Source organism: Topomyia yanbarensis, chromosome 3, assembly GCF_030247195.1.
Source record: "Topomyia yanbarensis strain Yona2022 chromosome 3, ASM3024719v1, whole genome shotgun sequence".
Classification (NCBI taxonomy): domain Eukaryota; kingdom Metazoa; phylum Arthropoda; class Insecta; order Diptera; family Culicidae; genus Topomyia; species Topomyia yanbarensis.
In genome coordinates this window covers 340849370-340874772 of record NC_080672.1, presented here as the reverse complement: position 1 = coordinate 340874772, position 25403 = coordinate 340849370, and the positions used below count along the sequence as shown (strand labels likewise).

The 25403-nt window shown below is 39.3% G+C and overlaps 1 protein-coding gene across 1 annotated transcript in view; it reads left to right on the top strand.

Moving 5' to 3' along the window:
- LOC131688130 (uncharacterized) overlaps positions 1-25403 on the top strand; it is a 69239-nt gene that overhangs the window by 5752 nt on the left and 38084 nt on the right. The window lies entirely within an intron of this gene.

Here is a 25403-nt window from a genome sequence, read left to right as displayed (position 1 = left end):
TCTTATTTCTTATTCTTATAGTCTTAAGATAGCTGTAAACTTTTTTTTCCTTTTAAGATTTTAGTTTTAAGATATCCAAAATGTAAAAACATAATCATTTGGCACCGCCAAGCTAACGCATTTGTGTCTATCAAATAAACGAAATGAATAAAAAAAAATGTACTTGGGTTTTGCATCGCAATCCTCCCCCTTACCCTTACACCTGTCCCCTTCATCGACCCACCTCTCCGTCCCCCCGGACCACCCTCACACCTGCATTCCCTTCATCCACCCCGCATATCAAAATAAGATATAGGATTTCTGACGCAACGTCCACTCTTATATTACGTTCACACTACAGAGTTAAAACATGTTATAATAATTAGAAACAAGAAAAATGTTATCAAAAACACTTTTTTACTCGTAGTGTGGACGTAGTATTACTCTACTAACTCCTCATTTCGTCCACTTTCAAACCCATTCCCCCAGCATTTAAAAAAATAATCACATGAAGATAACATTAAACTCACGCTGATTAAGCTAATTAAAAATTATACTTTTTTGTTTATAGTGTGTCGACTTTCGTGGTAGTCGTACTAAGTACAATAAGAATGTAATAGATAAATAATATAGATAATAGATAGAAAATAAATCATAGTTTGCATAAAAGAGAAAGGCACAACCACACCACTAGTGGTTTAAAACAGGTTTTGCCTTTCTCATATAGAAAGGTGTTTTTTTTTCAATGAAGAATGCAATTTACGCACTAACCCAGTACACGTGCTATTAGTAGATGCAAAGCTATCACACGGGGTGTACTGGAATGTCGGGCTCTCATAGTGACACCATGACTAGGTAATACCGACTAAACTCCATTGGGCACCGCCATTGTTCCCCCCAGGGACTACCTCTCGGTATTACTTCTGGGAGGATGGCTGTACTTGATGTACTCACTCACTCTCACTCACGCGTTCATACATTCTGTATGAGGCTTACTTGGGTGCTCTCTCTATCACACCTTGATTCACTCTCTAACACTCCACATGAGGCTTACTTTTGTGCTCACCTCTAGCACGCCACGCGAGGCTTACTTGGGTGCTCACCGTTTTCATACCTTGAGAGGCTGACTTTTTTGCTCACCTCTAACACACCATGTGAGGCTGACTTGGATGCTCACCCTTCACTCCTCTGCCACGCCACGAGGCATCGATAGCCAAGTCCCAACATACTACGCTACGACCCTCCCATCTTGGCATGAGGCAGTCCACTTATACACCAATACACTCGCTCTTCTGCCTTGCTTTGGGGTGGCTGGGTTTTCCCTTTACGCTGTGCCAAACCTGCCTCAGCATGAACAGACCATTCACTCACTTTTTCTGCGCTCGGCCTTTTTCGCTCCAACTAACCAATCACTAGTTAGTCGTGCCCGTCGTTGCTCGGTGCACCAGATTCCCTGTAGCCTGCAGGCAATCTGGGTGGTTGCAGTAAAGACTGCGTTCCTCTTCTCCACCAATTGACACATCCGCTGAATAAGGGTATCAGGGGTTGTGTCCCAGCCGCAGACGTCAAGCATTGCTCTTCTTTCGACGTCGAAACGAGAACGTACGAACAGTATGTGTTCGGCAGTTTCGTCGACACCTGGGCAGTCAGGGCAGAGGAGGTACTGTCGGAAGCAGCCATGGCCTGACAGGAATTGTGTCAGGTGGAAGTGAACTTTCCCATGGGGCCTGCCACTCAGCTCGATATGTTAGGTATCAGCTGGTGGGTCTACCAACCTTTCGAGGAGTTATCCCACTCACGCTGCCATCTGGCGACCGAAGCCACCCTGGTGCGCTCGCGGGCTCCCCTATTTCCACGTAGCTTGAAGCACGCCTCATCTTCCCGGATGACCAGCCCAACTGGCATCATGCTCGCTATCACGCAGGATGTATCGTGTGATACCGTGCGGTAAGCAGAAATCACTCTGAGGCACATCACGCGGTAGGTGCTCTCCAGTTTCTGTAGGTAACTGGTTACCCTCAGTGCTCTTGACTATGACGGGTCGCCATACCTGAGCCTACGTCTACTGGCGCACACCTTTGAGCTGTTGGACATCATCCTCGATCATGCCGCAACAGCAGTCGATGCTCTCTTGCTAGTATAGTCGACATGGCTGCCGAAGGTCAGCTTGTCGTTTATAATGACTCCGAGAGACTTCAGGCTCCGCTGTGAGGTGATCACGACTTCTCCCACATGGACAACTGCATGTTGTGCCGACTTGCGGTTGTTGACGATAACTACCTCCGTCTTATGCTGAGCGAGCTCCAGGCCTCTCGCGCTCATCCATTTCTCCACCGTGTTGATCGCGTGTTCTGCGGTACCCGTCAAACATAAGGTTCCATAGCACCGGGCCTAGGATCGAGCCCTGCGGGACTCCTGCGGTAATCGGAACCCTTTTCTGACCGGCATCGGTCTCGTATAGCAGTACGCGGTTCTGGAAATAACTTTCCAGGATCCAGTACAGACCCACCGGTAGGCTAAGCCGGTGTAACGAGAGCGCGATGGCATCCCAGCTTGCGCTGTTGAATGCGTTCCTCACGTCAAGTGTCACTAACGCACAGTATCGAATGCCTCGCCTTTTTCATTGGATCGCTATCTCGGCAGTCTTTATCACTGAGTTGATAGCGTCCACCGTGGACTTACCCTTCCGAAAGCCAAACTGGTTGCTTGACAGGCCGTCCATGCCTTCTGAGTACGGGGTAAGCCTGTTGAGGATGATCCTCTCAAGCAATTTGCCAGTCGTGTCGATCAGACAGATTGGTCTGTACGCCGATGGGTCGCCTAGCGGCTTCCCGAGCTTCGGCAACAGCACCAATTTCTGCCTTTTCCATCTATCGGGGAAGCGGCATTCGTCAAGGCATCTCTGCATAGCTAGCCTGAACATGTTCGGGTTCGCTATGATTGCTGCCTTGAGAGCGCTATTTGGAACTCCAGCAGGCCCTGGAGCTTTGTTCGTTGCTAGGGAATTATCCACTGCGAGTAACTCTTCATTCGTCACCGGAGCCACCATTTCGGCCGCTCCCACACTGTCTCGTGGTGCAGGTGGCCAGAGGCTTGTGGCTTGAAACGGGAAGAGTGCTTCAATAATCGTCGCCAACCGGTCCGGAGACCGTTCTGGGGGTGAAGAGCCTCCTTTGGTCTTGGCCATCACGATTCTGTAGGCGTCACCCCACGGATTCACGTTGGCACTCTCACACAGCTTGTCAAAACACGCTCTCTTGCTGCTTTTAATGGCCTTGTTAAGGGCCACTTTCGCAGCTCGAAACACTTCACGGCGATTCTCTCTTGCATCCTCGGTGCGGGCTTTTTGCATCCTACGTCTAGCTCTGAGGCAGGCTGATCGTAGAGCTGCAATCTCGGCACTCCACCAGTATACCGAGCGTCTGCCGTTTCTTGGTAGGGTTTTCTTCGGCATAGTGGCGTCGCACGCGCGTGATAGGACGGCTACCAACGCATCCCCGCTTAGACTGTCGGTGTTGGCCTCCAGTCCCAGGGCCGCGGTGAAAGCTTCGATGTCGAAGTTGGTCTTCCACCCGCGTACCTGACAGGGATCTCCTGCCCTCGGATGCTGCACACCATAGTTGATCCTAAAGCGAATTGCTAAATGATCGCTATGGGTGCAGCCCTCGTCTACCCTCCATTCCATGCCTGGAACCAGATCCGGGCTGGCAAATGTTACGTCAATCCATGCCTCCACCCCGTTTCTACAGAATGTGCTAGCGGAGCCATTATTGGCTAACACAGCGTCGAGTTTCGCAAGCGCCTCCAGTAGCGCTTGGCCCCTGCTATTTGTACCGCTGCTGCCCGACTAAGGGGTCATGTCATGCTACGTAGCTTTACCAGTTTCATCTAACATCGTTCTTTTTTTAATTTTTTGCGTGGTAAGGGGGGGGGAGAGGTTTACCGTCAAGCTACGTAATTACCAGGGGGTATTTGGGGGTTTGTGACGAAATGCTACGATGGGGGAGGGGGGTGTTAAAAATCACTCAAAAAATGCTACGTCATTTATGGATGATAGCAAATAAGAAAATAATATTCTAGTACTGCAATGAATTTCAGTCTGCTCCAGATATCGATATGCAAGAAATTGGGAGATTTTATCTATTAGAATCACGTTTTTCATTGCTGGTCTCAACGCAATAATATTTTCGTATCTCTAAAGATGGCATCAACGTAGTCAAGCAGCACTAAATGCCCTAAGGGCTCTACATGTCGCTTAAAACTAGTGTGGGAGTGCATTTCATTAACAATAACAAACGTCATAAAAATCATTCATAGTAGGCATTTGTTGTGGAGCGTGTTTGTGTGCTATTGAATGGGGTTTCTCTGCCTGCCAGATGGCGCTTCGGAACAAATTGTGATTTTGTCCTATTTCGTTAAAAGTTGCAGCAACGCGCGATGGGTATTAGCTAGTTTTAAATAAAAATTTCTATTTTTGACGAAAAATTCCGCCTTTTTATGAGTAAACACCCCCTTAATCAAAAAATAGCTTAAACACTCAACGTAGGGGTTAGGTATTCTTTACCTAGAATGTGTTTGAAAGAAATCGTAATTTTTGAATGGCAAGTAACACCGCAAATCATGTTTTTTCCAGACACGTTCTACAAAAAGCTTCGTCACCGAGTCGTTTGTCGATATTTTGCATACAAAAATTATAGCATGTTATTGAAATGCTACACTATAATGTACCAAAGTTTTTATCAATTCGCTTCACGAAAAGTTCTTAAAAAAATTTGCAAAAAAAGCGTTTTTTTCTTCATGCTGAAACCCTTACTCCAAAAACCGCCGCCCCCCCTTGAGATGATCCATAAATGACGTAGCATTTTTTGAGTGATTTTTAACACCCCCCTCCCCCATCGTAGCATTTCGTCACAAACTTCTAAATACCCCCCTGGTAATTACGTAGCTTGACGGTAACTCTGCCTCCTTGTCCCCGTAAAATTTTTTAAAAATTCTATTCTATTCCCCTTTAAAAAAGCTACCCCCTACCCCCCTGTCGTCACACATCATCACAAAATACAAAACTCCCCCCTCCCCCATATAATGCCACGTCATTTATGGATGATCCCCTTCCTAAAATAAAAAAAAAAGAATTATGCATGACAGGACTACTTACTGGACACTGTCCGAGTAAATATCATCTTATGAAGATTGGTACAATTACAAACGATTCATGCGGATCGGAAAATGAAACAGCATTTGCTCTGCGAATGCAGTGTACTTATGAAACGCATCCATAGTGTAATGCCTAGCTGGGAAGAGTGTGTATCTCAATAAAGACAATCATTCATCAACAGCAATAAGTCATAGTTGACAGTACACTTAGCTTAAGGAATGGGCATACCACAATAGATCTAAATGTTGGTCGCATTGGTCCGTCTCCAACAAAAAAACTAAATTGCTAAAAACAATTTAGGATAATTAATGAGTAGTGGATCGTACATGTAGCGCGAATTTCGGGGGACATGCCAGTTGAAATGACATTCAGTATGCGTAGTCAAGGTAGTGGCGGGTGCGTAGTTACACTGAAGTGTAGCGGACCAACACCAAGCAGTCTAAAACTATGTGGTACATTTAAACATGCTTCGGAACAACTCCTGGATTTTGCAAGAAGGATTTCAAAATTATACCCCTTTCGAATATTTGTACATTTTCCACTAGTTCATAGTTTGCGGTGCTTCAAACTCGCCAATAGCGAAAAGGGAAAACATTCATACTTTCGGATTTACACCTGCCCCAAAAAGTTTACCTTCTTCATAAACTACATGTATACGTTTGCAAAACGGCGCCGCCGCTGTAAATCCTAAAGCTCGCGTGATTAGCAGAGCTACAGATGATGAACCGCCTGTCGTCGCCGCTGTCGAATGGAGTGAGAAGTGGTTCATAAAAAGCATCTCTCTCTGCTGCGTGCGGTAGATTTGAAAAACAAACATACAATTTGAGTGCGATCCGATCTTCGGTGTCCTGCCCATCAACACTCTCCGGATCCGCCGACAGCACTTTATCTAGTCAAAGTAGCGGCTGCACTGCCGCTGTTGCGGGAGCTGCCCGTGGTTTCGAAGCTCACCATATTATAATAAACTTGGAAAGGAGGAAGGTGGCTTTGGGGAAACATCTGCTTAATGGAATAATTTTTTGTACTACCTTTTTACCTTTCTCATGCTGGAGAAAAGTGCTTGAAATTACGAATGGTACTCCAGGGTCTGTCACGGTTTCGCTATGTATATCCGGATTTCAAATTTGTTCCTAAGTCGTTAACACAGTTTAAAATTGTCTTCCGGAATATATAAAGAAAACGATTCTCATTGAACAGATTCCTGGCACAAGAAAGTTACCTCTGCTCCGCAAGTTGATTTCGGTCGATGCTTCGTTCCATTGCTCCGTGAGCTGCGAAATTTTGGGATTGAAAAAAGTAAATGAACCATTTTGCTGCCAAAATTGAGCGAAAATTATTACCATAAACGGTTTTCATTTGCGTCTGCTGGTAATCACCGAATCAACTACAACTCGGGAAAGAAGCAGATCACGTGCTTCCATGGGCCATCATCATACGCGCATATGGTAAGCTGTGTGGCAAACAGTTTATGCTCTATATAGAATTATTTCCGAAATTCCTGCTCTCACTGACAATCGTGGTGGGAAATCCGAGTTTGCAATAATGGTACGAATCGAGGTAATTTGTTTGAAAGCAGATCTCAGCTGTTCGAATAGTTTGCTCGCAATTGTTAAAATTTTCTCTGTGGATAACCATTTATAACGAAATTAGTCGGAAACATGTCCAAGTATATTGGACATTCAATTGCAAAACGTGTTGCAATTTGTCATTTAACAATAGTATCTGCTTAGTATCATAGTAACGGTTTCTACACTTTGCTATATTGAAAATTTATTTAAACCCCAATGTAATCACAGATCACAGTTTCTACCGTTAGAAAACTCATAAGCTAGTTTCTATACATAGTACAATGGATCTGTCTTAACCAGAAAGTCACACATTGGTAAGTAACGTTCAATTTCCAACAAACTGTCAAAAGGAAATACTGTTCAAACATCAACAAAATCCATATTTGTTTTCCCATTTCTCCCGTTTTGTTGATGTTTTGATTAGAGTTTCTCACTTCTTGATCGAGGTATCGAATTCCGCACCTTTTTTTGTTCGAAACCCCTTCGCCATCTATGTCTGGTGAAAAAGAGCCTTGGTTTAGCTAGGAAAAAAAAGATCCAATAGCCTATAATCTCAGTTTCACGCTATTGGTTGGGTAGCTTTTCTCATCACGCGATCCCAAACATTGATCGCTCGTAACCATTCTCGTACGCACAGCAACAACTGGCGTGGAAAACTAGAAGGAAAAAAGTGTCAAATTTCAAGCCTTTAATACCACCCATTACTCCCCCTCTCCCCATAGCTTACCTTTAATCCTATCTTCGAGGTACTTTTTTGTTTGTTGGGTTACGTTGAAACTTGTTTCTAGTGTCAAGATTTAGAGGAAAGAGGTACCTTACCTTCTAGCAGTGCAGTACAACTCATGCCCATCGCTGGTAATGAAATGCTTTGAGAGCTTTTCTTTTTAATCCAACAGCACCCGCGAGGCTGATGGCTGCAGGGTCAATATATTTTTCGTAGGTATACAGTCAGTGGGAGAAAGAAATATCAAACAGAAACCCATTTACATCGAACAAACATAAATAATAACACTTGAAGTGGATGTTTTTTTCTCAATTCTGTTAGTTATTTTTATTTGACAAGTTTAGGGTTGCATCGTGACTGGTTGGATACGATTACTGACGACAGGAAGAAATTGTCGTTGCGGGATTTATGATACAATTTTGTATGAAACCAAGTTTGCTCTATAATAATATCCGATCAAATTACCCATTGTCCGAAATTTAGGTTACATTTATAATGTAATTTTTATATTGGTTGTTTTACGTATTGGGTTTTTGTGTTTCGAATAATATGGATCAGTATGGAGCATCAACTTGGAACCAAGTTAAACGATGGCTGTAGTTAGACACTAAAGCCAAACAATCACTTGATCCATGCGAATATCTAAATTAATTTTCTAGTCTCGAGCGATGTCCTGGGAAGCAAAGAAAAAACTCTGATTGGCTGATGGGATAGTAGATACCCAAGCAATGTGCTTGAAATTTATATGGATTTTTTTGGCAATTTACCTGGAGAAAACCCACTGGCACTGTGTGCAGCACATTATCACTGCAGGTGAGAATAAGAAAAATAGATGAATTTCGCGCTCAATCGTATTCAGGATTGGCAGCACCCTCTCATATTTTAATGAAACTATCTGTACGTGAGAACTTTATCGCAAAAAGCCATTTTGCACACTTCGTATTTTCAAAAATGATCTACACTGTCTTTTGAAAAGGGTCAAACTTTTTTAACCAATTTTTTTTTCAAATAGCTTTAGTCCAAAAATGACAAATCCTACAAAAAATGTTTTAGAGGTGATTTTCACAAAATTAGTTAAAAAATTTGAATAAAAATATTGAAAAAATTCTTCATCTACACTGAAAAAAATCGATTTTAAAAATTTAAATTTGATTTACAAAAAACCCCATCTTTAATTTGGACGAAATTTTGTTCCAAGATAGGTAATTATGTTCGCTACCTACCGTCAAAAATTCAAGTTGGGCACTTTTAAGAAAAAACGTTTTTAATCCACCTAACAGTGTGATGAGACATTTCTTATAACTCTTATCACTCGCTTCGGATATTATATCGTTTGAGAACATTTAGAACTTGATGCTTCGCGATGTTTTTGATAACACATAATACATGGGATAGTGGCAGGACTCAGAGAATCGCTCAAATCAGTATAGGACAACATCAGTGCTAGAAATCTCAAACCAAATCAATGGGAAAGCGAAAAAATGCCCCATAAAATAGACATACCAACGAATTATTGTTAATGCTCTGTTAATAAAATATCTAAATTGTGGTGGTAAAACTGAATTTTCCTAAAGGGGTTATATATTGTACTGAGCCAAAAAAATCGAATTTTTTTTTGAATCGATTTGAAGTTTATACTTTACTCAAATTTCCAACGCGACTGAGAACTAAGAAATCAACGCTTTTTCTTGAAAAGGGCGATACTAGCAGTGGTACCATTCAAAGAAAATCAACAGTGAATATTTCCAGACTTGGTTTTATTTCCTACTTAAGAACAATTGTGTTTTTTTACATCCTAGATTGCATGATTCAGTGATCGAAACCCAAAACTTCAAAAAGTATTTGAAATTATTAAGTTAAAATTTGTTTTTGCTATTGAAATTGACAAAATGATGGTATCGCCCCTTTGGCGATTGTTTACTTTTTCGGTCCCACCTATCAGCATTGAAGTATCGCCCTTACGGTTTTTTACAATAACTACCGTTCTACACCACCGATTTCGTCCGTGTTTTTTTAATAGAGATGATTGTTACTATTTGCAGCTAGTATCAGCTTGATAATCCTAAAAAAATACGAAAATAACAGTTTAGCCTCTAAACTGCTAGCAAAAAAAGTATCGCCCTGCTTGTTTGCATGGAGCGTGGAGGGCGAAACTTTAAATAAACAAACAAAAATACAGTTTCGCCCGTTGTATTTTTTGCTATAGTTTAAGAAAGCAATATCGTAGAATCCAAATTTTTAGGTTAATTTGTTGCGTTTAAAGCCCTCATTCGCATGTACGAAAAAAGCCTTATGTTTACATTTGTAAGTATCGCCCTTTTCACAAAAAAAGCGTTGAAATGAAATCGCAGCTCCTGATATCACGCTATCTCTGAAGTGCATGCGCGCATAGTTTCAAATTTTACTTCGACATCGACTTTTTCTAAAGGTGACTTCCCAGTAGTATCCTTGATTTGAATTATTATCGCTAATCATAATGCCAAAGAACAAATAAAAACCTAACGAAAACGAACCGTTTGGGAAAATCATCATCATTACTGGAATTTTCATTTTCACGAAACTTTTCGATAACCTTCCGTCACTTGCGTTAATGCACTGGGTGCACAGTGCTCTGAAAATCTAGCGAAATCGTCTTAGGGCACCAGCGGGTCTAATTCAGAGCTATCTGCGCGGCGAGTTAAATCTGTAAAGAATACTCAAAATTAATTTCTATTCCATAATTTTCAGTTCAGCAATTCGAGAGATCGTGCTCACCGCAAGCCATGAAAAATAGACTACGTTGTGAAGCGATGGTCACTATTTATTAAAAAATCACGATTAAATAAAAAATTAAACTATTAAAACAATTCAAATAGTTTATAATTTTCACAAACTTATTAGGAAAAATTGTTTAATAAGCTTTCGTAATATTGTGTAGGAAAAAAGCTGAAAATTTCAGTATTTTCTCTATCTGCAACATATAAACCCTTAAGTATACCAATTAATTGGTATACGAATTGGAATAGGTTCGCCAAATTTTGGAACAAATCTATAAAATAACCCCTTGAAAACTACCTAAAAATTGTAGTTCGATGCAATAAAAAATCCCCAAAAATGAAATGTACCTATTAATGTGAAACACAGTGCATAATACATACAATAAAGACCCATTTTTATCAGTCTCATGGTGTGTTTTAGGCTGACAAAATGGGGACATTGACTAAATCGGGCAATTTTTTTCTTTATAATAAACTGAAGCTGTTAAAATATTCTTCCCGTCCCTTGATGTAGTCTGATAACTATTTCTGATTATGATGAACTTTTCATTTTTGCGTATTTCCATCTTCATGATAAGGAAAACATTCTCAAGAAAGGATTTACTCGAATTCAGTCTTGTTCGTGTGCTAGAACCCGTCAAACATATGTTCATATTTAGCTGATAAAATCGGGGTTTCAATGTTTTATAATAGATATTCAGCATTCGAAGAAGTTTCTTGTGAACGAGTGCAGAACGACTTTGTTTCTACTTACTTGAAGTCAGCGGCGTAGCCAGAAATTCGGTTTGGTGGGGGTTTGGTGAAAATCGATCATACTGTCCAAACGGCATAATTCCGAAACTGTAATTTTTGAAGTTTTAAAATTATGCAGAATTAATTTTTCAGAAAATAGTAACAGAGTTCGTGTCTTTAGCGAATTTGTTGAGACTTTATTGTAGTCATGAATATTAACCTGAGAAAATTCACCATAAATACTTCTTGGACGATAAACCGTCAAAATTATTTTATCAAATGATGCGCTGTTTAACGTTTGTAAAACTCATCGAAGATACTAAACCTCCGAAATTCGCGGTTTCAAAATGATGCTATCTTGACCTTAAATTACTGTTTTTAAACATTTGACCTATACATATAATTGGTCATACAACAAAAATCAAATGCTCATCAAAATCGATCAGAACCTGCTAGAATCGAATGGAAATCGTCATTTTTCATAAATTTCTCTGTACATTCGGAAAGTGTTATCCTAGTTATTAATCATATTACGTTTTCGTCTCAACTCGACGCATTCCCAAAATAAAAACCTATTTTAATCCACTACGATTCCATGGCTGGTTATGTTCAATACAATGGTGGAAATGAATATTACATGTTCAGTACGATTTGCACATACATACAATGGATCGACAGCCACGATCTTGAGATACTATGTGATACTGAAACATCGCTTGAAACCAGCGGCGGATCATGGAGAAAGATCCGGGAGGTCCAGGTCCTGCCGAAAATTTTCAACTTGTTAAGAAATTTTAGTTTAGGCCGGTATGATTGACGATTTTAAGAGTGATTGCATAACCTTTCTATATGAGAAAGGCAAAAATGTACCAAAGTCCAAAAAAGTCAATTTTTGTCAAACATCTCAATGTTTCATGCATTTTAAAGTCATTTGGCATCAAAAATACAAATTTGATTTTGAAAATTTTTCATTTAAGGTTATATGGGAATTTGCTGTGTGATTGCACTCTTCAACTCGTAACTCCGGAACTGGGAGTCCAATCAATAAAAAAATCAATAGCAGCCCATGGGAAGGTTGTACCTTACATTTGAGACTAACTTTGTACAAATCGGGCCAGCCATCAATGAGAAACAGAGGTCACATTTTTTCCACATACACACATACACACACATACATACACACACAGACATTTTCCGATCTCGACGAACTCAGTCGATTGGCATATGACACTAGGCCCTCCGGGTCGGGATTAGATTGACGAATTTTAGAGTGAACGAGAAGGGCAAAAACATTTTTAGCAAATGTTGAAAGTTATGCATTTTTTTGGTGAGCAGTTCTATGTTTCATAGACATTAAGTCAATTTTAACTTCGCTTCCTATTAAATAAAGACCCTTATTACAGTACATCTCTACAAAAGCGAGCTCAATTTGAAAAGAAATCTGAGGATTATGAATGATTACAGAACTCTGGAATTTTCTATTGGAATGTTTTCAGGCAGGAATTTGATATTGATGCTATTAGACAACTGTGAAATCAAGACCAATAGATCAGTTACATATCAGGACCCCATTCCGACAATTTATCAAAAGTCCTCATGATGTTTACAACAACAGGTTATCAATATACGAATCAGATAATTAGTATTGTAATATTGAATTAAATCAGTCTGCATCAATAAATTTTCAACTTCAATCCAATTTTTTTTGATTGTGGTGGGGGGGGTTGTATGGTGTTAAACCCCAAAACCTTCTCTTGGCTACGCCGTTGCTTGGAGTTATTTACTTCGCTTTCATTTTCCGATATGTTTCAGATCAATCCGATGGTTATAAGTTAGAAAAAATGCAGTCAGAAGGTTCGTACAAATGAATATTTTTGCACTGATAAATTATCAAGTTCCTTCTAGACAACTTGGAAGTATTCGGTGATTATTTCTAGCGGTTGTAGAGAGAAAAATGAAATACAAAATTCGTTTTATCGAAATAATGTTTGGCTTATTTCAATGGATTATTACTATATTGAACAATAAATAGGCGACAAAGAGTAACCCACAAACAACAAGCCATAACTTTTAAAGTATTCATAATAGATATTTAAAGTCTTCAGTAATGTTATTCGCAAAAGTGCGAGCTACAAATTTGCTGAAAACATCATTTCGATATAATCACTTTCACAAAAATTTGTGAAAATATCTCACTCATAGGGGGATTAATCAGCAAAAGTGTAATACCAAAAGAAAGGGCATATTGCCTCCATTATATTCTCCGAAGATACTATTGACCTAAAATAAGCCGTTTTGGCGTTAATAATAGATTACATGTTTTTGGTCATATTTCTGGCAATGGGAAATGATAAAAATCTTTCGTCCGCATTTAATGTTAAATATCTCTTTCGATAATAGTCCGATTTCAACAATCTATAGCTTGTTCGAAAGGCATTCGTTAAAACTGTCTAAAAACATATAAATTGTTATTCTATATTGTCAATTTCGGCAGAAAATTTAAAAAAACTTCAAAAAACGCTATTTTGACGCATTCAAACATTCATATCTTGGAAACTAAACATCAGAATCAAAAACAAATTAATAGCGTTCATACTGTTTTTTAGTTCTTTAATTTAAAATTGGTTTGGACAAGATCGGTTCAGCCATTGCTGAGAAACACGAATGAGAATTTGTCCGTTACATACACACACACAGACACACACACACACACACACACACACACACACAGACATTGTCCCAAATCGTCGAGCTGAGTCGATTGGTATATAAGACTCGGCCCTCCGGGCCTCGGAAAAAATCTTGAAAGTTTGAGCGAATTCTATACATTTCTTTTATAAGAAATGTAAAAAGTAAATTAAAAAAAACTTTTCTTTGTCCAAACTGAATTTATTTTTTCAGTGTATTTTGATCGAAAACTAAACCAATGAAAGGCATAATCATCTCTGAATACAATTTCCAATTGCTAGTTGCCTTATACATGCAAAAAGTATCAGTAACGAATTTGGTATATATTATAACAAACTTGAATGAGGGCATAGATGAGCTATTTAACATCATCGATATATGCGAGATTTAACTAAGTACCACTTGGCCGTGTACGAAGAAGTATTTTGTCTATGTACCCGCCCAAGAAGTAGAGATTGATATTATAGTCTCCAACAGGGCCCTTAATTGCGAAGTATGGGGTTCGCTCATTCAAGAACCCTTTTCGCCGAAACTGCTCTTCCAAACTTTGATCTTTTGGGCGGGCTAGTCTACCTGTTTACTTTTTTGTGCTGCGAGGCATGAACTTCCGTTGTTGCAAATAATTGGGCCTATAGCGACACAAGGCACGCTGTGGAAAATGCATAAAAATTATGTGGGGACAAAATGAAACATTCTTTTACGGAAGGCTCCGATAATACAAAAGAGGGCTGAGAGTGTCTTTTGAAGGGTGCTGTTACAAAACCGAAGTAAGTAGTTCCTGGTCTCGGTAATCTTAGAAACTAGCAGGAATTTCCACATGGGACATCAAAAATCCCAAGTGTCCTTATATTTCAGTCCCTACATATTCCCCGGGTTTTACACAATGCATTTTCACTACGAACAAAGGTCAGACGAAACGAGTACCCGACACGAACAACCGTGAACAGTCTCCTACCTCGTGATGGGCAGAAATTGCTTAGAATTATACGCGAAAGGGACTTATGAACGTCGGATCGGCCGAATTTTTCCCAATATACGCGACGCTACAAATGCAAATGAAAAACTTGATGAAAGCTGAAAAACGCGATTATTGGCACCGGTCCGTCGACGGATTAACGGACAGATCATCAGAGAAACAATGTTTCGTCTGGTGGCTAGGGCCTACGTTGTGTATTCGATTCATCCTGTGATTGTAATACACGGAACGCACGTTGTATAGTGACAGCTATGCATCGCTTTTATGCTAATTATTATGAGTAGTGGTGAGTGCAATCATTAAAGAGGATATGCTGCCAACATTCTCCCCACAGATCTATCTTCTGACCTCGCACAAAGCAGAAGTAAAAAAACGCTACGCTATAGCCGGTTATAGGCACCAGTGAATCAAGCCAGCTTTTGTTCTATATCAGTGCTCAAATTGTATCGTTGCCCCCGGCTGCGGAGTGAAATGAGTTTGCCAAATGAAACAAAAAAGCCTGTGCTACAGGATAACAAGATTTCCATCGACTTTAATAAAACTCGTGTTAGACCCACAGTTCAGGAAGTGGAACAGTTAAGGTTAAAATGGAGCTTAATGTAGCTGAAGTTACGTACATTCAGCTGCACCACGTTAAAAACTGTGTTTTGATCACGTTTAAAAATTTAGTACAGGTAGAGAACTTCAATGCAAAAAACAACATACAACACGAGGTCGAATTTAATAACACCAGAATCAAGGTCCGCGTGCATATGGAAAACGACATGGTGGACGTGCGTATCAATGATTTGGCCCCGCGCACTAGGGAAGATTACATCAAACGAATCATGTCGCAATATGGAGAAGTAGATTCTATTACGAATGACATCTGGAGAATTTTTTTCACCGGCATTCTCAGCGGCGTTCGTATTGTGAGGATGCCAATGACTAAATACCTTCTTACATGACTATCGAACGCAAATCACCGAACCTATAAGCAAACAACGCTAATCACATATCCCGGGCAGACCCCAACATGCCAATTCTGTAACCATACAGCACACTGTAACATGCGCCGAAGCAACTAGTTAAAACTCATCTCAAACAACTCTAACAAGCAGCCACCGACACCTTCAGATAAACCAAAAACAACGATCCAATTAATCAATAATGCAACCACGACGACCGCTCCCAAACCAACAACTAGCATCGCCAATAAAGAAGCAAAAACCGATGAAGATGGATTTATAACAGCGACCCGTAAGAACAAGAAACAAATAAGAAACTCTGATCGTGAACAACAAGAAAGCAGTACCAATGATGATATGGACGGGAACGATAACGCGAGAGAAGGCAGACTGAATGACCCCCAAGCGGCTTCACCGCCAAGGAAAAGGATCTCAACACACAGCAGCAAACTGCGTCAACAAGAGCTGGCAGATAGACATTCTTAATTCATTTTTATTTTTACTTATTGTAAAAAAAGACCCACGGCTCAGTTGTGCTAACGCATTGAGCCGTTTCAAATAAATATTTAGATTAAAAAACATTCTCCCCACAAAATTTATGGTTTTATATTTTCCTATCAACGACCATGCCCACATCGTTACAGTTACTGGAGGCTCTCCGTTTGATGGAGCATGGAAAGAACTCTTTGTATTTCTTGGAGAAAACATGGGAGTTTTCGAGTAATTTATCTGAAAAATTATAGCAGATTACCTTAGTTTGAATTTGTTCGCAGTGCTCCATTCCGTGCAATGAGAAGGCGGACACTTGGATTAGAATGATAATGAGAAGGTGGAAATATTGGCATTAGAAGTTTTTAAATATTTCTTCTCAGAGGACGCTCGAAAAGTGGCAAATTTCGTGGAGCGATGGAAGTTTTGGAATCCCAAAGGTATCAACAAACCTTAGTCTATGAGAATGGATGAGGGTCATGACTTCATTCGGGTGATATCTCGGGTCATGTACAATCATTAAAAGTAGAAGACCCATCTCCGGCGTATTGAGGTCGTGGAGAGCGGTCTCTGCGTTTGTGATGGCGGTTATCGCAATATGAAACAGGTTATCTGGTTGTGTGCTAAGTATTCTAGTAACAGATCTCCGTTAAATGAATCCCTTCGCCCTTGTTTCACTCCAGTCCGAGATGCTATACTAAATTCGTTGCTGATACTTTTTGCATGTATCAGGCACCTAGCAGTTGGGAAATTGGATTCTGAGATGATTATGACTTTCATTGATTCAGTTGTCGATAAAAATACACTGAAAAAATAAATTAAGTTTGACGGTAGGTAGGGAACATAATTACCTATCTTGGAACAAAATTTCATCCAAATCAAAGATGGGGTATTTTGTAAATCCACTTTTAATTTTTAAAATCGTTTTTTTTTCAGTGTAGAAGTCAATGAAGGATTTTTTCAACAATTTGACTAATTTTGTGAAAATCACTTCCACAATTTTTTTGTAGGATTTGTCATTTTTTGGACTATAGCCATTTGAAAAAAAATTGGTAAAAAAAGTTTGACCCTTTTCAAAAGACGGTCTCCGAGCAGGTGTATATTGCATATACCTCTGCCTGGAAAACTGTAGGCCACTTTCCCATTGATATCGCTTCTTTAATTGGTCCGTAGACTCCCGAGCCAGTCAGCTCACCCATTTTAGAACCATCCGTATAGAATGATATTGTACCTTGAGACAGTATAGGACCCCCTACATCCCACATCTGACGATCCACTATGTGGACCTCATATGAGATATCGAAGTTCGGTTTAGCCTCCATTTTATCTTGAACTGTTGTCAAGACAGGGTTTAGTTTGAGTTCCTTTATTATACTAAGGTGACCATTTAAATCCCCATCAAATAGTGGTTTACCCTTTAGCACTCTCAGAGAGCCAAGTCTCGCCTCCATCAAAACATGTTTGTGCAATGAAGGTAGATGAAGCATGGCTGAAATATGAATATGAATTATAAGAAAAAGCATTAACCAGGACACCAAAAATACGTTGAGAAAAATACCAAAACAAGGTTGTCTAAATCATAAGGTTCAACGAAAAAGTATATCTTCAACAGTGTTTTTCTCGGATTGCTATTTTACGTTGCAGGGTCCATATGCCGGCTTGCTGTTTTTCATTAAAGGACTTTTTGACTCTCCAAAATAAGGTTACTGGATGCGTATTACGCAGATTTTGAACATACTTTTTTATTTTTACAAGCACGACATTTATTTACATACACACATAAATAACGACCACATTCCTTAATAACAAATCAAGAAGTTTACATTATTTCGGAAAAAAAAATTAATTCTTTATTATTATATTTCAATCTCGATCCTTAACAAAAACAAATCACTGTCTTTGGAGGTACTTCTGCCATAAGTAAAACATAATATAGTTTGTTTGAAGTTGCGTGACTGTAGTTTTTGAGTGAAATGTACAAAAAATCCTATTTTTCGCGTAAAGTAGCCACCGATGACGGTAGGTCAATTCATTTTTCATTTTTCTCAATAGTGGTAGAATGGAACCATTTCAATGTGTACATCCCAAATGAGGTGATAATAACTATATTCTAGTCTCACCGGGAAACCGGCAATAATTACGAAGCACTATGAAGTAACAGAGGAAAAAGTACAATACCTACACACGACGAGTGGCTGGCGGCACCAATTCCAATCTGTAGCCGCACTCTTGAATGAATGGACGAACACAACTGTATAGAAAAAAAAAACAACTCGAGTACAATCCGTCCGTCTAGAAACGCCAATGAAGTTCATGGTGGTCCAACTTTTATACGCTAATAAACGAACCAAGATTTCGTGGCTGCTTTCCTCCAATCTCGCTCGGTATGGTATTTGTATTTTGCCTTATTTCAGCTAATCATCGTCATAACAAGCAAGTTGCCCGATTCGGTGGAGCCCTACAGACCATCGCCAGGAAGACAGCGGGAACGGGGTCATCTGAAACTAGAAAAACCGACTTCCCGCTCGAATGAATTTTAATTGAAATAGAAGAAAATAGAAACATAACAGCCAGACGACCAATTGACCAACACCGGAAACGGTCCAGGGTGAATGAAGTGTGGTGCTGTTCGGCAGATCGTAACTCCAAGATCGTAACCAAACCGGGTGCCACATGATGAGCTCCACACCGTGCCGACATCTCGCATGCAATCGCTGATAAGATTGTGATGTTCGAACGAGCGAAGATACCGATTGAGGAAGCAACGATTTTATTGTTGTGTAAATTTGAGTGGAATTTGATAAGCACGTTAATGTTGGCGGCACTGCTGTGCTGTGTGTGTGAACCTGTTTCACGGTGAATGGAGTGGGTTTTTTTTTATTGATGGCACATTTAACAGTGGGGAGCCACGAGCAAGTTTGGGCTTTCAAGGTGCAATTCTAAGGAATCGGCTAGCCCCACCTTTCGTGATCGGCTCGATACAGCAATGGGAGCTGGCTTGCAAAATTTCAAAATGGCCTATTCTTATTGTTGGTGATGTTTGATCGAGAAACTGGGAACCAAAAATTATAATTATACATTTCCATCAAAACAGAATAAAAATCTTCAATGTCCTTTTTGATTTTAGGACAGATCCACTCATTGTTGTAATTGTTTCTGGAATGCAAAATTTGCATGATTACCATCCATGCCATACCATACCGTAGGCACACACCAATTGCTTTTGAAGCGAATCCCATCAAACAAGTGCGCGCCTTCTCTGCCGCCCATTCCGCTGAAGTGCGTAACTGCGGTTGCTGTAGCTCACGAGATTGATCAGCATTCGGTTCGAACTGAAGTGTTGGTTTGCTCTTGTCAAGTTTGTTTTTCTTAGCCCCACGAGCACCCTCTCGACGGGTTCGCTCGAGTACCCGGTAGCCAAGTGTTTACGCGCACAACAGCAAAACAAATATTAGGCAGTCGAAAATTACAATGAGGCGTAATGTTTGGCTTTGTTTCGTTGAAATCCTGAGCTCAGACGCTCTCTGCCGCAGCTGACTGGACCAAACACCTAACCTCGAACGACGGTTTTGATGGAGCGTAATCAGACATCAGCAATTCCAAAGCTCCATTTTTAGCGCCAATTAAAATTCTGAGAATCAGGTAAACCGAGAGTCTTTTGGTTTAAAATCATTACTCGTTCAAGCAATTCTGATTCGTTTTCATGCAGTAAAAACTCGACAAATTGAATTCCCCAGACGAATTTCCTGGGAAATTTTTCGCGACGCGTACGCATTCGAAACACTAGTACGGAACCGAGTTCGGAGGCAGACAGGCAAAAAGTTGTCGCCAAATTAATCCAATGAATGCGATCGATTTCGGCGGATACGACAAAAAACCTCGTCGAAATTCTCATTAACTCGTACACAATTTCATTGGAAGTTTGTCGCGTTACTGTGATGCATAATTTGTCCATTTCGATCGGTAAATGATCAGTTCTCGGAAGAGGTGATCATACTTTTTGAGGGCATTTTCGCTGGTTGCAAAGGCTATTATTGACTTAGGTAAATGATATTCTCTGTTTGAAAAACGAACTGCAGAAATCGTAAAATAAGCTGGATTTGACCTAAATTTTCCGGATTTTGTTGATATTCAAACTGTTTTTATTTAGTTTTGAGGTTTCCATAAACAATAAATAAGAACGGTGATATCGTTGAAGGAATTACGCAGAACCTCAAATTATAGCATTTTGTCCTAAACGGAAATAGGGTTGACGCTCCCTTATTCATCCCCCGTTTGCGGAAAAGTTTGATTTTCTGCTATATATTTAATATCTATTGAAAATTTTAGGCAAACATAGCTTGCTACGATGATGGGTCATTTGGCCGAAGGCCGCTACGTTGATGGTCATTCGGCCGAAGGACATTGGGCCGAATGGCTAATGAGCCGAATAAACCAAAGACAGAACCAAATAGATTAGTTGAAACTGAACACAAGATTTAAAGCAATGATCAGCTTAAAATGCAGCGCGATTTTTTTGCGATTCGATCCATTTAGCTACATATTAAAATATAACAAATAGATTGTTCTCCATTAATATATATTTATATTTAGGCGGCAAGGAAACCAAAACAAATTAGTTTATTATTCTTTAAAAATTTGTGTTACAGGCGTAATGGAATAAATGAACAAAGTTGTCGCCAAATGTGGCTACACCACATCGCTGTATGGTGAAACATCATGAAAGAGCAACGTAAAATAAATGCGCCCCGTGAATTCTAATGAAAAAGAGCATTCGGTAATATTTTTCTGCAAATATTGAAACAACACTTAACCAAGTTTTAGTAAAAAATGTTAAATGTTTTGTTAAAAAGTGCAGATTCTTTCAAACAATATCTCAAAACGATTGATTCCACCCTTCATACGAACAAGAAGGCGTATATTTCAGAAATTTTACTTCGCAATTTGCTATTTTTGCTTCAAGCTGACATTTTTTTAATAAAACTTGGTATACTTGAATAATTCTTTCATAAGACAATTCCTCCTAAAATGGTCATAGCTGAGCAATTCATATAGCAAGCGTGTTTATCATGGCACTTCTGCATCTATGTTGAGAGTGACAAGTTTTATACTAAACTAATGCTGTTTTCGGTTTTAGAATCGAGTCGCCCTAGGTTCGCTCTAATGTTTACAGTTTCCATACAAAAGTGACAGCTCCGAGCGAACCTAGAGCAGCTCTGATTTAAAAACGAAATCAGCATAAATCACAGCTTGCTGGTTCTGATTATTTTGACAGTGACTTTGTCCAGGATGGTAAATGAAAGGTGGGGGTTTTTACTATGTAACGGTGCGGTTGTCAAATTTGAGTAGCGCAATAGATTAAAATAAACACACTGAATACTCGCCATCTCTATAGTGTGTTCACCAATCGAGCACGAGATTTGTCAATAGTCCTCGTTCGATAAAGATTCGCAGATATTTTTTTTCAAATTGTGTATCGAAATCTAGGGACAGATCTCCTGAGATGTATTTTTAAAAATCAACGAAATTAAATATTTACTTTCCATCAAAATTGAAATTTGAAATACATTTTGCGTTGCGTGTAAGACGTCAAAGCCCTGCCACAAACTAACTCTACTCCAACAAAGTTTCGAACGAAGTAGATCAGCGTAAGACGCTTGTTGAACAAATGTTTCGGCAAAAGAGTGAAAGTTGATGCAATAATGGAAATGAAATGCGTTGTTTCAAATTGAATTCAAATTTGTTATGCATTTCTAGAGTGATCTGACCCTAGATCGAAATGCATTTGTATGAGCTTATTGTTTATAGTACTAAAACGCAGATGGACTTTCTTTTTTTGTAATATAATGCTAAGGTTATGTGTTTCGGCTATGCAGTTTGCGGTTTACAAAAACACTATTTTGTATTCATCCGACGTTTCGGTCCGTTTGGGACCTTTTTCAAGGATTCGATAATGTGTGTTCATCATCGGACCACATGTCTTAACGCTTATGCTATCCCTGGGTATGGTGACATCCCAGAAAGAACATATGATTATCCCACTGGCGACGGTGATCGTACCCTGCCTGCAAAGCGAGAATCACACACAACGGCAGCTGATCACCCCAACACATTTGATCTATTCAATTTCCCCGCTAGATACCAAGGCCCAGGTTTTTATAATCGCCTGATGTCTAATTTTTAGTTCATTACCCATCTGTCACCCACCGAAGTACGATAAGATTTCCTTTCATCAAAATTTGATGCAATTGTATCAGATTTTGGTGATTTGAGATCTGAAAACGAGGCCCTAAAACGTGAGATAAAATCTTTAAAACAAACACAGGCATGCCTCTCCACCAATGTGAACAAACTGGAAGCGAATTTAGATAAAACCATAAGGGGAAACGTTTCTGACAACGCAATTATCTTGGGAGTGCCTTTCCTTTCTAACGAAGATTTAGTCGGTCTAGTTATAAAAATTGCAAATTGCATTGGTGTGCCCTTAGGCCGCGATGCAGTGATGTCTGCTTCAAGGTTGTCGCCAGGGAATAAAGTTACTAATAGCCTGGTTCCCATCAGAGTGATTTTTAAAGACAATGGAGATAAGGAAAAGTTGTTTGCAAACAAGAAAGAGTTTGGTAGGCTATTATCTACTACGATCGATAAATCTTTACTCATGAATGGAAAACCTACATACGTTGCAATAAGAGATGAGTTAACACCGCTTTGTTTAGAACTTTTGAATGAGATGCGCAAGTGTCAGGAAAAACTTGATATTAAGTATGTGTGGTCAGGTAGAGGTGGAGTTGTCCTTGTAAAGAAGGATGAAAGGGCAAAACCTTTACTCATTAGGAATCGGAATTACCTTATTCGCATTATTAGCTATCACATGGAGAACTTGGATTCAGGAGATCATTTAAATAGAGCATCGAAAATTTCCCCATCCCCAAAAAGAAAGCGTAATAATGTTTTATCGAATATACGAGGCAGCTTTTCATCAAATAAATAATAATATAATATAAATACATTTGTTATGTCATATAAACCTATATTTTATGCCAATGGGTTACATTAACAACTTCTTGCATGATGATATCGATAGTTACAATAAAAATGCTTCAAGTAGCAAAAACAAATTCTTAAATATTTTGCAATGGAACATACGAGGTATGAACGATCTTAACAAGTTTGACAATATCTTACAAACCCTCGATCACTGTAATAACATGATTGATGTGGTTGTCATCGGTGAAACGTGGGTTAAATCTGGAAATGAGGATATTTTCAAAGTTCGTGGATATAATAGCGTTTTTTCATGCAGAGATCAATCAAACGGTGGACTGGCAATCTATATAAGGAATAATATGCCACATAGAGTAGTAAGTAGCGCAGTCACTGACGGCTTTCATCATATTCATATCGAGTTATGTATCAGCCGAATTTACTACGATATCCACAGTTTCGCCCCCCTTCGTATGACATTGGAAACTTTCTAAACAAACTTGAAAATGTCTTGTCCACAACTTCAAATACACATCCATGTTTTATTGTAGGAGATGTTAACATACCAGTAAATCTCCCGAACAATAATGTTGTTACTAGATATTTAACTCTCCTTAAGTCATATGGATTCGCGTGTACGAACACATTTATGACGCGCCCAGCCAGTTCTAACATTTTAGATCATGTTGCTTGTAGACTTGAGGATGTTCCACGTTTGCGGAATGACACTGTTTTTACGACAGTTAGTGACCATCTTCAAATATTTTCTTCCTACAAACTAGCAGTAGAAAAAGAACCTGTAAAATTGACAAAAACTATTGTCAACCATGAAAAACTTAATAACGATTTCACAAATTTTATAAATGGCTTTCTGGTAACTGATGATGTGGACGCGTGTTTTAATAGTATTATTTCTATGTACAATTCTCTACTAACACAGTGCTCGAAGACAGTCTCCAAAACTATTAAGTGTAAAGGTGCCTACTGCCCATGAATGAATTTTGACCTGTGGACAATGATTTAAATTAAGAGTAATTATCTAAGAAGGGTCAAAAACAATCCTAATGACGAACACCTCAAAGCTCTACTGCGTCATGTCACAAAAAAAGTTGATGTTTTGAAGAAACGCTGTAAAAAAACGTATTTTGAAAATATTCTCACTAACACACCTCATTCGAAGCTCTGGAAAAACATAAATAATATTTTCGGTCGCTCTAAAGTTGAGAACTCCATCAGCTTGATATGCAATGGTGTTAGAATAGACGAACCTAGCGCGGTATGCGAAGTCATGAACAACTACTTCTCCACCGTAGGAAAAAAAACTGGCTGATAGTATACCCTCCACTCCTAGAGCCGATCCGCTTGCCAATATGCTACGCATACGTCAAACGATCTACATGCGTCCTGCTACCGTCAATGAAGTAATTTTATTAATCAACGGTCTCAAGAAAATCCATAGCTGTGGTCCCGATAATGTTCCCCCCAGTATTCTGAAAACTAATTGTACCGCGTTTGCCAACATCCTCACCCAAATTTTCAATACAATACTTGAAACCGGCTGTTATCCAAACTGTTTAAAATTAGCTAAAGTAATCCCCATTTTCAAATCTGGAGACCCTTGCGACTCGTGCAACTATCGTCCGATATCAACAGTCTCAGTTTTCAACAAAGTTCTTGAAAAACTGTTGATCTCTCGATTACTAGAATTTTTAAACAAACACAAGATAATATATAACTTCCAGTACGGCTTTAGACAGGGTTGTAGTACTTTGATTGCATTAACTGAATTAATCGATTCTATTGCAAAAGAAATTGACGAAAAAAAAGTTGTTGGTGCCCTTTTCCTGGATTTAAAAAAAGCGTTTGATACACTAGATCACTCTATTTTGTTAGGAAAGTTAGAATGTTATGGTATAAGGGGTTTAGCCAATGATCTAATTCGTAGCTATTTGACGAATAGGATTCAATGCGTGTCTATTGGAAATGTATCTAGCTCGTATAGAAGCATCGAAATAGGAGTTCCACAGGGCAGCAGGCAGTCTTTTTGCAGATGATACCGCCTTGTTTTATCCAAACACCAGCTGTAGTGGTATTGTGCGAGATATGGAAGATGATTTAAAATTGCTTATAAAATATTTCAACGCTAACCTTCTCTCCTTAAATTTATCCAAAACCAAATATATGATTTTCCATTCATTTAGAAGATCTATAGCCCAACACCCTGACCCGTGTACTGAAAACTACATGATCGAGGAGACGAAAGTCTTCAAATACCTGGGTCTTTGTTTTGATTCCACACTTTCTTGGAACGACCATATAAAATCACTTGAAAAAAAGATCGCTTCATTATGTGGGGCTATGCGCCGGGTTTGTTCTTTTATCCCACAGCACGTGCTATTGAAGTT